Source organism: Leptonychotes weddellii, chromosome 2, assembly GCF_054177405.1.
Source record: "Leptonychotes weddellii isolate Sample4059 chromosome 2, ASM5417740v2, whole genome shotgun sequence".
In the NCBI taxonomy this organism is placed as follows: domain Eukaryota; kingdom Metazoa; phylum Chordata; class Mammalia; order Carnivora; family Phocidae; genus Leptonychotes; species Leptonychotes weddellii.
The window spans coordinates 124,107,260-124,120,891 of NC_138370.1; the positions used below are offsets into that span (position 1 = coordinate 124,107,260).

The following is a 13,632-nucleotide window of genomic DNA, read 5'->3' on the forward strand; positions in this document are numbered from 1 at the left end:
TATATCCTGCCACTTTACTGAATTCCTGTATGAGTTCTAGCAGTTTTGGGGTGGAGTCTTTTGGGTTTTCCACATAAAGTATCATATCATCTGCAAAGAGTGAGAGTTTGACTTCTTTGCCGATTTGGATGCCTTTTATTTCTTTACAAAGCAACTTTTTAATGAGAGTGACATGGCTAATGTCAAGCTCAATCTGTTGACAGTATTTGCATTAGGTAGCTATTGCTGCCAAATGAACTACTCCCAAGTTTGGTGGCCAGTGATGACAATCATTTAATATTGTAGCTCTTTTGCCTACAAATCAGCTTTGGGTTGGGTGGGAGATTAGACTTGGCTGGGCTCTGCTCTATGTGTCTCTCCTCCTCCTCTTGGGACCAGTGAAGCTTGACATGTACTTTTCATGGACAGCAGAGGTCCAACAAGGCAAGTGGAAAAATAAGCAAGGCCACTGAGGACCTTGGCACCTGATTATTTCCCTTTTACTCTATTGGGCATAAGTCATAAGGCTGAACCCAATGGGAAGGGGTGGGAAAATATGCTTCATCCACATAATGGGAGTAACTATGAAGTTACATGCAAAGGATATGGATACAGGGATGGTTAAGAATTGGGGGGGGGGAATTAATTTAGTCTCCCTCATTGTGTGAAGTTGAGAAAGACTTGGGTACAAATGTCAGCTCTATTGTTTGCTAATTAAATGTCTTACAAAGGTTGCTTAATCTTTCGCAGTCTTCACTTGCTCATCTCTAAAACTAAAATAATAAAATGGTCAGATTTTGTTTGTAAAACTACTGGACTTAAACTGAATTATCTTTTTTTTTTTCTTTTTCCTATTCTGTATATATGGCCATATATTTGCTATCATCAAATTCCTGTAGTGATGCCCATATACACTCTTTCATGCTGCTCAGGACTGCCTCTTTCACCATTCAAAGATATGTTACTGACAAAAAATAAATAAATAAAAAGAAAGGAAAAGAGAGGAGAGCAGAATTTTTCTCTAGTAATGTCATGTCCAGTAATGCAAAGTTGGGTAGGGGAGGGCATTCTCTCTTGGTCTTCAGAGTGACTATTGACACCATGTTAATTTTCTTCCTGTTCATGCTCCTACACAGAAATCTGAAGGATTTACTTTACCTGAATAACTAGTGGTTTTCCAATATACCCTCCAGTTATTAATATCAGAACTCTACTTGATATCAGCTATGACAGTACTGTATGCCCTACTTTCTTGCCCAATCCAATGTGAGGTCTCCAAGGGAATGTATAAATTTTGCACAGAGGATCATTTTATAAGTGTATACTAGGAAGGCAGTAAAATGCAGTGATTAGGAACATAAATTAAGTAGCTGAGTGTGTCATATGCTATATCTCATTTAATCCACAAAATAGTTCCGTGAGGTACCATTTTACATACCCATTTTACAGATGCAGACTTTAAGAGAAGCTAGGCAACTGGCTCAAGGTCACCTAGCTAGTAAGTCGTAGAAGCTAGTCTCAAGTACAGATCTAATCCTAAAGTCTTTTTTTTTTTTTTTAAAGAGCAACAGTGTTATAATCTGGAGTTGCATTCCTGATTTTAGATGTAGAATTAAATAAACCATAGATATAATCTATGATGTCAAAAAGAAAAAATACAACAAAAACATCTAAAATAATTGAAATTAATTTCTTGAGTTCTATGAAATGTATGTGAATGTCATACATATAAGTCTCCAACATATTATTAATATGCATATTTTACACAATAATCCAACTGTACAGTATCTTTGACCTGTCATCAACACACCAACTATGATGAAAGTCACTTACACATTGAAGTTACTATAATTTTGCTTGCCTTTGGAAAAATTTTAAGGCCTTTTTGAAAATGATTTGAATGGTCCAGTTCTCTTTTTAAAGTAAGGGTGATTCCTGAACTGATAGTTTCCTTTTTTCTATCTAAATTTCCTTGCAGCAGGTGGAGGCTCTCTCAGTTACTTCACTGACCAAATTGAGATCACTGCCAAATTAAGATCATTCTTTTTTTTTTCAATTGAAGTATAGTTGACACATAATGTTACATTAGTTTCAGTGGTATAGCATGGTGATTCGACTGAGATCATTATTTTCCAAATTAGCCATTGCTGCACCTAAGGATTTGAAAGCCTGGCTGAAGATTTTAATGATGAAAGTCTGGTAGAATAGATACAACTCTAAAGTGATTCTCTCTCTCTCTCTCTTTTTCTTGTCTTTTATTCTTTGCTTTCTAGCATCTCTCTTTTAATCCTTCTACTGCACCAACTCCTCAATCAAGGAGGTTACTAAGTTAAATTTGGGGGTCTGGGTATGGAGGCTATTTGAAGGCAGATTTTAAGGCTATGAGGTTATTCTCTTAGACCAACTGCAGTCCCTCGGGTCTTACCTTCATTTGTGCTCCTGAGCAAATGCCCAACGTAACTCATATAGCCTGCAGTACAACCTGGGAATGAGCAGGCAAAGTTAGTGCAACATGACTATTTATAGGAGAAAGATTAGTGCCCAGAGTATGTCAAAGGTGGAGTGAGTTAGCTACCATAGTTGAGAACCTAAAAACAAGTAGGGAGCAAATGGTTTTCTTGTTAGATTTCATGACCCCACGGTCCTCTTCACCTCTCCCTCTCAGTCACCACCACACAGTGTCTTTTGCACGTTCTCTCAACTCTGCTTCTAAATGTAGGAATTCCTAGGATTCAGACCTGGGCTTTCTTTTGGTTCACTTTACACTTACTTTGTTTGGAAATTGTATCCTCTAACAAGGTTTTATGTGTAAATTATATTCCAGCAGTTTCAAATTGTTTTCTATCTCCAGCTTGGATCTTCATTCTAAACTTCAGATCTTTCTATACAACTGCCAACTTGATCGCCCTACCCAGGTACCTGACAGGTGCCTCAAACTCAACATGTTCGAAACTTGCTTATCCCTCTTAATCAGCCCCTTTTGGTTGGTATTGTCTTAGTAAATGCTGCTGACTCCATCCTCCTGTTTGCTTGTGCCAGATACCCAGGAGTCATTTTTCCCCCTTTATTTTCTCTTTTAAAATAGTAATTTAAAGTTTATTCCAGCTATAATACAGGTTTCTCTGGCATGTTTCAGAGCCCATTACCCAAGACAGTCTGTTGTACTTGTATGTCTGATTTATGGATCTGTGCAATTTCTGGCACTAGGGCATCATCTGAATTTGGCCCAGAGAGCAGTGATAGAATGGGCAGAATAACTTTAGAAATAGTTAAAGCAAGAGACCACTGTGTTTCTAAGACAAATGCCCTCATTATTATTTAATGTTTGGGTGATAAATTAGAATCATTAGCATTTAAATTTTTAAATATTATTTAAAATTTAATATTATGTTAATATTTGGGTGATGAATTCTTGTTGTAAATGCAATTGTCAAAAAGAATGTATGTTGATAAGGGCTGTCATTAAGGGCCCATAACTGTGGCCTGACAGCCTGTCACAGGCCACGTGGTCAGGTTCCTTATCTGTGGTTTTGGTGCCATGATCTGTGCTCTTCCCTTTGGTTTTTCACTCTCTCAGTATGGACATCTGGCCAGACTCCAGGGCGGAGAGGAGAGGTTGTCCTTTTGTCTCACACCATTTTTGCTGAGCGCTAAGTGGATGGCAGGTTGGAGGGGAGGATGTGTTGAGAGGTGGATCGGGGCTGAGGGCAGTGAAGGGAGGCAAAAACCTTTGTACACTGGGAGTCATCCTCAACATCTCCTTCCTTCAGCTCACTCTCCACATCCAACCAGCCACTCAGCCTGTCCAACTAAAACTCAAACCTGCCAGTCTTCTCCACGCCCCCATCCCTCCCCGCCCATCCACCATTATGTCCCTGGACCCTTGCACTAGCCATCCAGGGGTCTTCCCTCTCCTTCTGGCGCACCTTGAATCCGTCACCCACACCACAGCCAATGTGAGCATTTAAAAATCATGCATCAAATTATGTCTTTTCCCTTTTAAAATCCTTCGATGGTTTCTCACTGAACTTACGATATGACCCAAAATTCCTAATGTGTCCTACAAAGCCCTGCATAATCTGACTATTTCCCCAGATTGCTTCCCCAGCACTTACCTTTCACTTTATACGCCAGCCACGTTTTTTTCAACCTGCCCAGGGCTCTCCCACCTCATGACGGGGCATGCTGTTCTCTCTGCCAGGATGCTCTTCTCCTGCTCTCTATAGAGCTAGTCAGCGCTTCCTCCTCCTCTAGGTCTAGGCTTAAATGTCACTTCCTCAGAGGGACAGTTCCTAAACTTATTGATTTAAATTGCCATCCTCTGTTATATTCTCACATAATACTTTTCCTTATAATGCTTATCCAAATATATAATTTCATATTTATGTATGTAGGAACTATCTCCCATACCAGCCAGTGACTCCAGGGGACAGGAGCAGTGTCCACTTTGTTATCATTAGCACACGTCCGCATGTGGTAGGTTGGCAATAAGTATCTGCTGGAAAAAAAGGAATCTAATTTTTATTGTAAATTAAAAATATATATATTTTCTGGGAAATCTAACTTTAGGGGGATCGAATTATTCTTTGAAGACTTTACCATCTAAGTCTGCATATAAAAGACATTATTAGGTAGTTTAACAGACAATGTATTTAATTAGGATCTATAAGAGATATGAGAATATTCATTAAATTGATATTTAAAATGTAATAGTGGCTGACTTTTTTTTTTTTTAAGATTTTATTTATTTATTTGACAGAGAGAGAGACAGCGAGAGAGGGAACACAAGCAGGGGGACGGGGAGAGGGAGAAGCAGGCTTCCCGCTGAGCAGGGAGCCCGATGTGGGACTCGATCCCAGGACCCTGGGATCACGACCTGAGCTGAAGGCAGACGCTTAACGACTGAGCCCCCCAGGTGCCCCATTAGTGGCTGACTTTTAATCACAAAAAGAAAAACTTGTGTAACTGGTACCTTGAATAGGCAGGACTCTTGGGATATATTCAAAAAGCATATTTATTTTTTATGTCCCATGATCTACTTCAAATGTATTCAGTGGAGGATGTGTTTCCCTGCCCTGGTTTACTCTTCCATAATAACAATAAAAATAATTGTACAATTACAACCTCAGTTTCAATTCAGAAATTAAGACATCCATCCGAAGTGATGACTGCAACTCTGAACTTCGTCTAAAGTTAAAATGTTTCTGCTTCCATGGCTGGTAGTTTTCTTTAGGCAGGAAGGCAGGGAAGGGGATGGGTCACCTTGTCTCTCCTTTCCCAAGTTGGGCTTCCATTCCTCCTTTTTTATTTGGCTAGTTGTGTTTTCTATCCTTACCTGGATTGATGTGGTTGAGGGAGGAGTGACAGAGCAAGGAGAAGTGAGAAGGACAGAGAAGTTTTTCCAGGACGGATATTATTGTGAGATGGCTGTGTATTCTTTATGCTTGGTTGGTGTTTATTCTCTCTCTCTCTCTTTCTTCCCCTTTGGAGGCCCCTTCTGAGAATTCTTGAATGCATGTCCTGTGAAATGGGAAGTATATATATATAGGAAGGGAGGGCAGGAGGGAGGGAGCAACTGACAGAAAGAGAGAGAGAATAAAGTTATTTTAAGGAATGGGTTCATGTGATTATGGGGACTGGCAAGTGCCAATCTGTACAGCAGGCAGGTAGGATGGAAATTCAGGCAAAATTATGATAGTCTTGAATCTGAAATCTCCAGGGTAGAAACTCAGGCAGGGTTTCTATGTTGCAGTCTTGAAGAGAATTCCTTCATTTTGGGAAATCTCAGGCTTTGCTTTTATGGCCTTCAACTGATTGGATGTTGCCCACCCACATTATGGAGAGTAATCTATAGAATTAAATGTTAATTAGATCTTAAAAAATACCTTCACAGCAACATCTAGACAAATGCTTGATGGAGTAACTGGGCACTATAGCCCAGCCAACTTGACACATAAAATTAACTATAACTAGCTATTTCTGGTAAGTCCCATTGCACCTACAAGATACTCTCTTGGGCAAGGTCTAAAAGGGCTTCAGCCTCGCTTTCTCTCAAGTGTCCTATCAAATCTCAAAGAAACGGTCATACATCACTTCCCCAACAAATTTTATTTTATTATTTTGCTTTTTTAGTAATTTCCTTTTTCCTCTAGCTTTATCAAGGTATAATTGACAAATAAAATTTTAAGATATTTAAAGTGTGCAATGTGATGATCTGATATTCATATGCATTATGAAAGGGTTCCTCCATCTCGTTAATTAACACATCCATCACCTCACATGTTAACGCCCCCTTTTTGCTTAGAATACTATATTTTTCCTATACATATGTACCTGTGATAAAGTTTAACTTATAAATTAGGCACAGTAAGAGATATAACAATAACTAGTAATAAAGTAGAACAATTGTTAACAATAAACTGTAATAAAAGTTATGTGAATGTGGCCTCTCTCTTTCTCAAAATATCTTACGATACTATACTGCACTCACCCTTCTTTTTGTGGTGATGTGAGATGATAAAATGCCTGTGTAATGAGATGAAATGAGGTGAATGGCGTGCATTATGATTTAGCTTTAGGATGCCATTGACCTTCTGAGGATAGGTCAGAAGGAGATCATCTGCATCTAGGTCATGGCTGACAACAGGTAACTGAAACCAAAGAAAGTGAAACTGGATAAGGGGAGACTATTGTATATATATATATATATATATATATATATATATATATACACATATATATATATATGTACGACATCTTCTTTATCTGTTGATCCACTGAGAGACACCTAGGTTGTTTTCATATCTTGGCTACTGTGCATTAATAGTGCTGCAATAAATTGGAAGTGCAGATATCTCTTCAATACCCTGTTTTGATTTGTTTTGTTTTTTAGAGATTTTATTTATTTATCTAAGAGAGAGAGAGAGCATGAGTGGGGGGTGGGCAGAAGGAGAGTGAGCAGCAGGCTTCCTGTTGAGCAGGGAGCTTGATGCAGGGCTCCATCCCAGGACCCTGGGATCATGACCTGAGCCAAAGGCAGATGCCCAACCAACTGAGCCACCCAGGCACCCTTTCAATGCCCTGTTTTTATTTTATTTTCTTGGATATATACCCAGAAGTGGGATTGCTGGATCATATGGTCTTTCTATTTTTAATTTTATTTTCCATAGTGGCTGCACATTTGTACCAACAGTGCAGAAGGATTCCCTTTTCCATACATCCTCACCAACATTTGTTATCTCTTGTCATTTTGATGATAGCCATTCTAAAAAGTGTGAGGTGATACCTCATTGTGGTTTTGACTTGTATTTCCCTGATGATGAGAGATATTGACCATCTTTTCATGTGTCTGTTGGCCATCTGGATGTCTTCTTTGAAAAAAAATCTATTCAGTTCCACTCTTCATTTCTTAACCAAAAAAAAAAAAAAAACACTTTTTCTTTTTGCTGTGAGTTGTGTGAGTTCTTTATATATTTTGGATTTTAACTCTTTATTGTGTATGTGATTTGCAAATATTTTCTCCTATTCCATAGGTTGCCTTTTCATTTTATTGGTAGTTTCCTTTTCTGTGCAGCAAGTTTTTAGTTTGATGTAGTCCCACGTGTTTATTTTTCCTTTTGTTAATTTTGTTTTTGATGTCAAATCCAAAAAAAAGAAATCACTGAAAGGACCACTATTAAGGAGCTGACCCCCTTTGTTTTCTTCATGGAATGTTATGGTTTCAGATCTTATATTCAAGTCTTAAATCCATTTTTGAGTTGATTTAAAAAAATTTTTTTTATTAACATATAATGTATTATTTGTTTCAGGGGTACAGGTCTGTGATTCATCAGTCTTACACAATTCACAGCGCTCACCATAGCACATACCCTCCCCAATGTCCATCACCCAGCCTTTTGTGTATGGTCTAAGAAAGTGGTCCAGTTTCATTCTTTTGCATGTGGCTGTTCAGTTTTCTCAACATCATTTATTGAAGAGACTCTCCTTTCCCCGTTGTATGTTCTAGGCTCCTTTGTCATAAATTAATTGACCATACATGCATGGGTTTGTTTCTGGCTCTGTATTCTGTTCCATGGATCTATGTGTCTGCTTGTATTTCCCAAACCGTACTGTTTTGATTACTACAACTTTGTAATACAGTTTGAAATCAGGAGGTGTTAATGTGTCCAGCTTTGTTCTTCTTTCTCAAGATTGCTTTGGCTATTGGGGGTCTTTTGTGGTTCCATGTGAATTTTAGGATTGTTCTATTTCTGTGAAAGATGCCATTGGAGTTTTCACAGAAATCACAATGAATCTATAGATTACTTTGAGTAGTATGGACATCTTAATAATATTAATTCTTTCAATCTATGAGCATGGAATATCTTTCCATATATTTGTGTCTTCTTCAATATTTTTCATCAGTGTCTTATAGTTGTTAGTGTACAGTTCTTTTACCTCTTTGGTTAAATTTATGCCTAGGTATTTTATTCTTTTTGATGCAACTATAAATGGGATTATTTTCTTAATTTCTCTTACTGATAGTTCGTTATTACTTACATTTTTTAGATTCCAATCAAAGGTTTACATTACATGGATGGGGGTTATAGACTCTAAGCCATCTTGAAGATTAATAATAATATGAGTAAATCTAGGGGATGTAGGTCATGTGGCCTTGTCTTTTAAATTTTGGCACATTTATACAGTGACTACAAATAGAACCCTTCCTCTTAGTATAACAGATAAGGATCTAGTCCTATCTAAGGCCGATCCTCTGATGGTCAGGAAAGTGAGAAGACAATGTCCCTTTCTCCTCTCCCCCCCGCCCCCCCCAGTTATTTGGACTGACACATCTTCTTCTTTACTGGGTATAGTGGATATTCTCTTCTTCTCTGTTTACTCTTTCAGGCTCACTCTTTTCTCCTCACCCTCCTCTGTGCCCCTGAAGGTTGACATGTGTCTGCTGGATCAACCAGGCCCCCATTCTTCCAGAAGTTTAGAGGGTGTCAGAGGAGATACAGGCAAGGTATTTCTTTCCATGTCTTCCTCCCTGCCAGGCTTCAGGTTGGTAGTGGCTGAGTTCTCCTGCTAAGGCCACAGCTCTTTTCAGGTGGCTGTCTAATAACTAAAGGTTTTACTGCATTCTGATAATTGCTCCATCTCTTCAGACCTAGGTATGGTATTCAACGTCTTGTTATAGCCCTGTGGTTCTTCACCGTTCTTGTTGGTTTCCACCACACTTTTGTCAATAGTCCCTTACCTTAACTCTTCTTCATTACCCTGTTTGGACATGCCATCTACATCCTGCCAGCAACCTAAGAGATTATATGACTGGTAACAGGGGAGGCCCCAGAACTGAGCTTTTAAAATGGACTCTGATTGAGATTCTGACTTATTTGATGAATACATGAATAACCTTTTTTTTTTTTTCCCCTGGGGGAAATGGTACATTGGTGATCGATAGTATATAGTGTCATCATGAATACTCAAAGTATCAACAGGAATATCATATGATGGAGAACAGATGGAGGGCAAAGTAACAGGAGACCGAGTTATCCAATTCCTTTGACCCATGTATCGAATAACCCAATCTTTCTTTACTTATTGAAATAGTCTCCTTTACCATAAATGAAATTCTTTTATATATTGAGGTCTGTTCCTGGGCTATTCTCCATTTATTTGGATAAATTTCACATGATCACTTTATTTTATTGACCCTTTATGTGAGTCGAGGACATAACAGTGATTCATAGTAATAATAGTCTCTGCTTCGATAGAGCTTACTCTACCAGGCACTGTTGTAAGTGCTTTATGTGTGTTACCTCATTTCATCTTCACAGCAACTCTGTAAAGAGAGCTGCTGTTATCTATGTTTTGCAGATGGAAAATGAGGCATAGAGAAGGTAAACCACTGGCACAGTTACCACAGCCGGAAAGCAGAGGATCTGAGATTTGAATTTAGGAAGTCTGCATTTAGTCTGCACTCCTAAGTACTATGCTACACCACCTCTAACCATGAGGCAGTGAAGGCCTTTCTTTTGGGGACTAAAAAAATATAGTCCAGGTTCATTGCTCCTGATGATCCAAATTAATCAGGTAAAACTTAGAAAACCTAAAAAAATGGATAGCTGCTATCTCTTTCAATTACATATTTCTCAAGTAACCTTCTAGTTACTGTCGGACTTTATCTGTATCAGATTGGCAAATCAATCCAAAACATTTTATACCTGTCCATCTTCCCTGCTGTTCACATTATTGAGTTAGCCAGATACACTCAACTTTTTCTACTGCTGGTTTCTCATAAATTTTAACTGGCATCTGTATATTTATGAAGGTTCCATTGCATTGCTAGATTCTCACTGTGTTGTTATAACAGATCACAGATTGCATTGATAAATGCCACACTGAGACATGATAAACACAGTCCATTTAGACTGGGCAAAATTCTGTTCAATTTCCTGGTCTATCCTAAAACAAGGATTGGAAAAACTGAGTCATAGTGTTGGGATGAATATTATAAGATCATGTATGTGAGGGCCAATAGTAGTGCCTGGCATGTGGCAGACATTCAAGTAATGTTGGTCAAATCTGAATCATTCCAGGTTACGGTTACTGCAGGGCTCAGACTAAAGGCAGAGAGGAGATACAGAGTGGTATTGATTTATTGGGCATTTTCTATAGTCCAGACACTATGCTTGGTGGTTTCCACACATAGTTTGATACTGTAAAATTAGTAAGTGTTTTTATAAGATGAGTTCCCCTTGTGGTACAATGCCTAAAATTAAAGTCCAATATTACATGCTACCTTGATATCTGGGGGAATCAGGAGGGCAAATGGGGTCCTTGAATATCCTAGCCACGAGTTTCCCTCCCACCCTGCTGCAGGTCAGGTCCCCAAGCCAAACCACCCTCCTCATCATCAAATGGACCAGGTACAGTTCCCACATATCCCTGATAGCAGGTTTCAGTTCCCTGCCAACCCACAGAGTTATTCAAACAAGCCAATCACATCCTCCCGTGGGAAACAGGAGGTGCCTCACTTTCTTGATACTACAAAGCTTATCTCCCATAGCCCCTTGTTGTTCACTCTGTTCCTGAGCACAACCCCAATGTGGCCCATGAGGTGTGTGCTATCCTCCCTGCCTCTGGGCTGTGAATATATGTGACTGATAAACTGCTGTTATCTCATCTGCCCAGTGTTGGGTGTTGTGTGTTGGGCATCCCCTTAGCCCTAGGACAGGAATCCCTCTTTTACCCACAGGGTGAATAGGAGGTGGTCAAATACCCTAGAAGAAACTGAACGGAATGGGTCCCACTGAATGCCCTAGATGATTGCTTCTCGAACTTTAATGTGAAAAGCAATTACCTGGAGATCTCATTAAAATCCATTCTGACCTAGTAGGTCTGGAGTAGGTCCGGAGTGGGGCCTGAGATACTGTATTTCTACCAAGCTCTCGGGTGATACTGCTGTCCCTCAGACCACACACTGAATAACAAGACCCCAAGGAACACCGAGTCCAGGCCAGGGAGCCCTGGGACATTTGCTGTATCGCTCATCAATGACCTTCCAGTCATCTAGGGATCCAGCCCATCCAGGAATGACTGATAGTACCTTCCACAAACTGGGACATTCAGCCTAAAGAATTGGAAACTGACTAGGATCTGTGTAAGATACTAAGGTGGAACAATCCACTGGTACCAGAAGAAAGAAACTACTTAGAGATCACATGACCAGGAGACCCACATGTAGCTGGGAGAAGAGGTACTAACCCATCTATGCCTTGTCCTAGCCACTTTGTGATCAAAAAATTTTAAAGAAGGAAATATTGGTCTCCATAAAGTTTATCATTGGGCTTCTTAGGATGAAAGAACTTTGCTTATTTGCATTAGATTTTTAGTAAGGATCATTGGGAAAATGTGTGACTCAGGGGAAGGGGGAGGGAGAAGAGACAGGACTTGTTGAGAGGTGTGCTAATAAGCAAGCCAGCCTCTTCTCATAGAGGACAGAAGGGAAAGGACAGAAACCGGAGAAGGGATGGATGAAATCAAATCATGTTTTCTCCAGGAAGCCTGACCTCAGTGAAATCTGAAAGCAGAGGCCCCAAAGGAGTCCTTCTGCTCCCAAGAGACAGTGCATATTAGATTGGCCTTCTGCTTAGCAGACAGGCCTTGAGGCTAATTTCTCTTGACCTTCTCATGTGATTCTTGTCAGCCTGGCCCTCATTTGTTAAGCTTGCTTTAATTATGTGCATAATGGCTCATTATTTTTTATAAAGGAAGCAGCAAAGGAAATAATTATGCAAATGAATGAGGTTTGTTGTTCACTGAGGAGTTGTGGGCTAATTGGGCACTGGTACAAAAACACCATTGCCAAACACAGTGCCAAAAAGTATCTCCCTCATCTCCATCTCTGAGGTCTCTATAAGCACACCAGTACCTACAAGATAAACTTAATGTCCAAGAACAAAGATAAAGTGCCAGAATAATTCACTTAAGGCCAGGGACTTTGATTGGAACAACTAATCTTCCTTCCTAAGGTTGAAGGCTTGTCTCAGTTATCCAAGATCAAGCTTCTCCAAGCAGCACCTCCTTTCTAGTTTGGTCTTCAACTGTCAAACAGAAAGGATTTGTGTGTTTGGACCTAGTGTTCTTTCCTCTGGTCACTCCTTTGGAATGTCTCTCATCCATCCATCCATCCATCCATCCATCCATCCATCCATCTTACCTGTGTTAATTCCCTTCCTGACTCAGCTCACTCATCACAGGTAGCCTCCTTTCAACCTTAAATATTTCAACCTTCTTGATCTTTGATATTTTACCTACAATGGCTTAATCCCCCCACCTCATATAAATTCTAATTGTGATTTATTAGATTAGATCAGGAGTAGATGTCATGTGCTTCCCTGTTACCCAATATTTCTCCCTTAGGGCATTTGTAACATTTGAAATTAATTGCTATTGTAAAATGACCTAAGCTAACTTGGTCATTTATAATTATTATATCTTCTCCAGAACTCATAACCAGCAGGGATGTTACACTGAAGGCAAGTCCCCAAAGGGATTCTGCACAACAAATATCATCAGGCAGGCACAAGAACTATCACACAGCCTGTTCTGTAAGCTCAGTGAAATCCTAGTTCTCTTTTTATGCACCCAGACAACCTTTAAATTAAGGGGTTTTTGAGGCAAATGTGAAGATATTCTAGCAGCAAGACTCAGCTACATTTTTAAGCAGTATCAAATACCACCTAAATGATAGGATATAGGACCAGAAGAAATACCAAGGCCTAGGGCATCATTTCAAAATATATAAAAGCTATTAGGTTTGATAGATTTCTATATTTGTTTATGTAAGGCTCATAGGGCTTATACAATATTTGTAGTCATTCCATACAACTGGAGGTTATTTATTTCACCAAAGAAAAATTATTTCCAACATCCATTACACTAAGTTACAAATCTGATATTGATCAAATATTGAGCTAATTGTAGCCTTGTGTCCCTGGAGTGTAAATTTTGAATAGAGTTTTTCACATGCTAACTAACTACCCCTGGAGTGTGTATTTCTGATTATGATAGTTCAGATATTAACCAACCACCTCTAAATATAAATTAAAATGCCCACCTATATGTTACAGTCTGTGAAGTTCTACACCCAGAGCAGGTGACCAAGAA

General features: G+C 39.3%; 1 long non-coding RNA gene across 1 annotated transcript in view; it reads left to right on the forward strand.

Moving 5' to 3' along the window:
* Nucleotides 1-13,632, forward strand: part of LOC115943270 (uncharacterized) — an 85,948-nt gene that overhangs the window by 58,648 nt on the left and 13,668 nt on the right. The window lies entirely within an intron of this gene.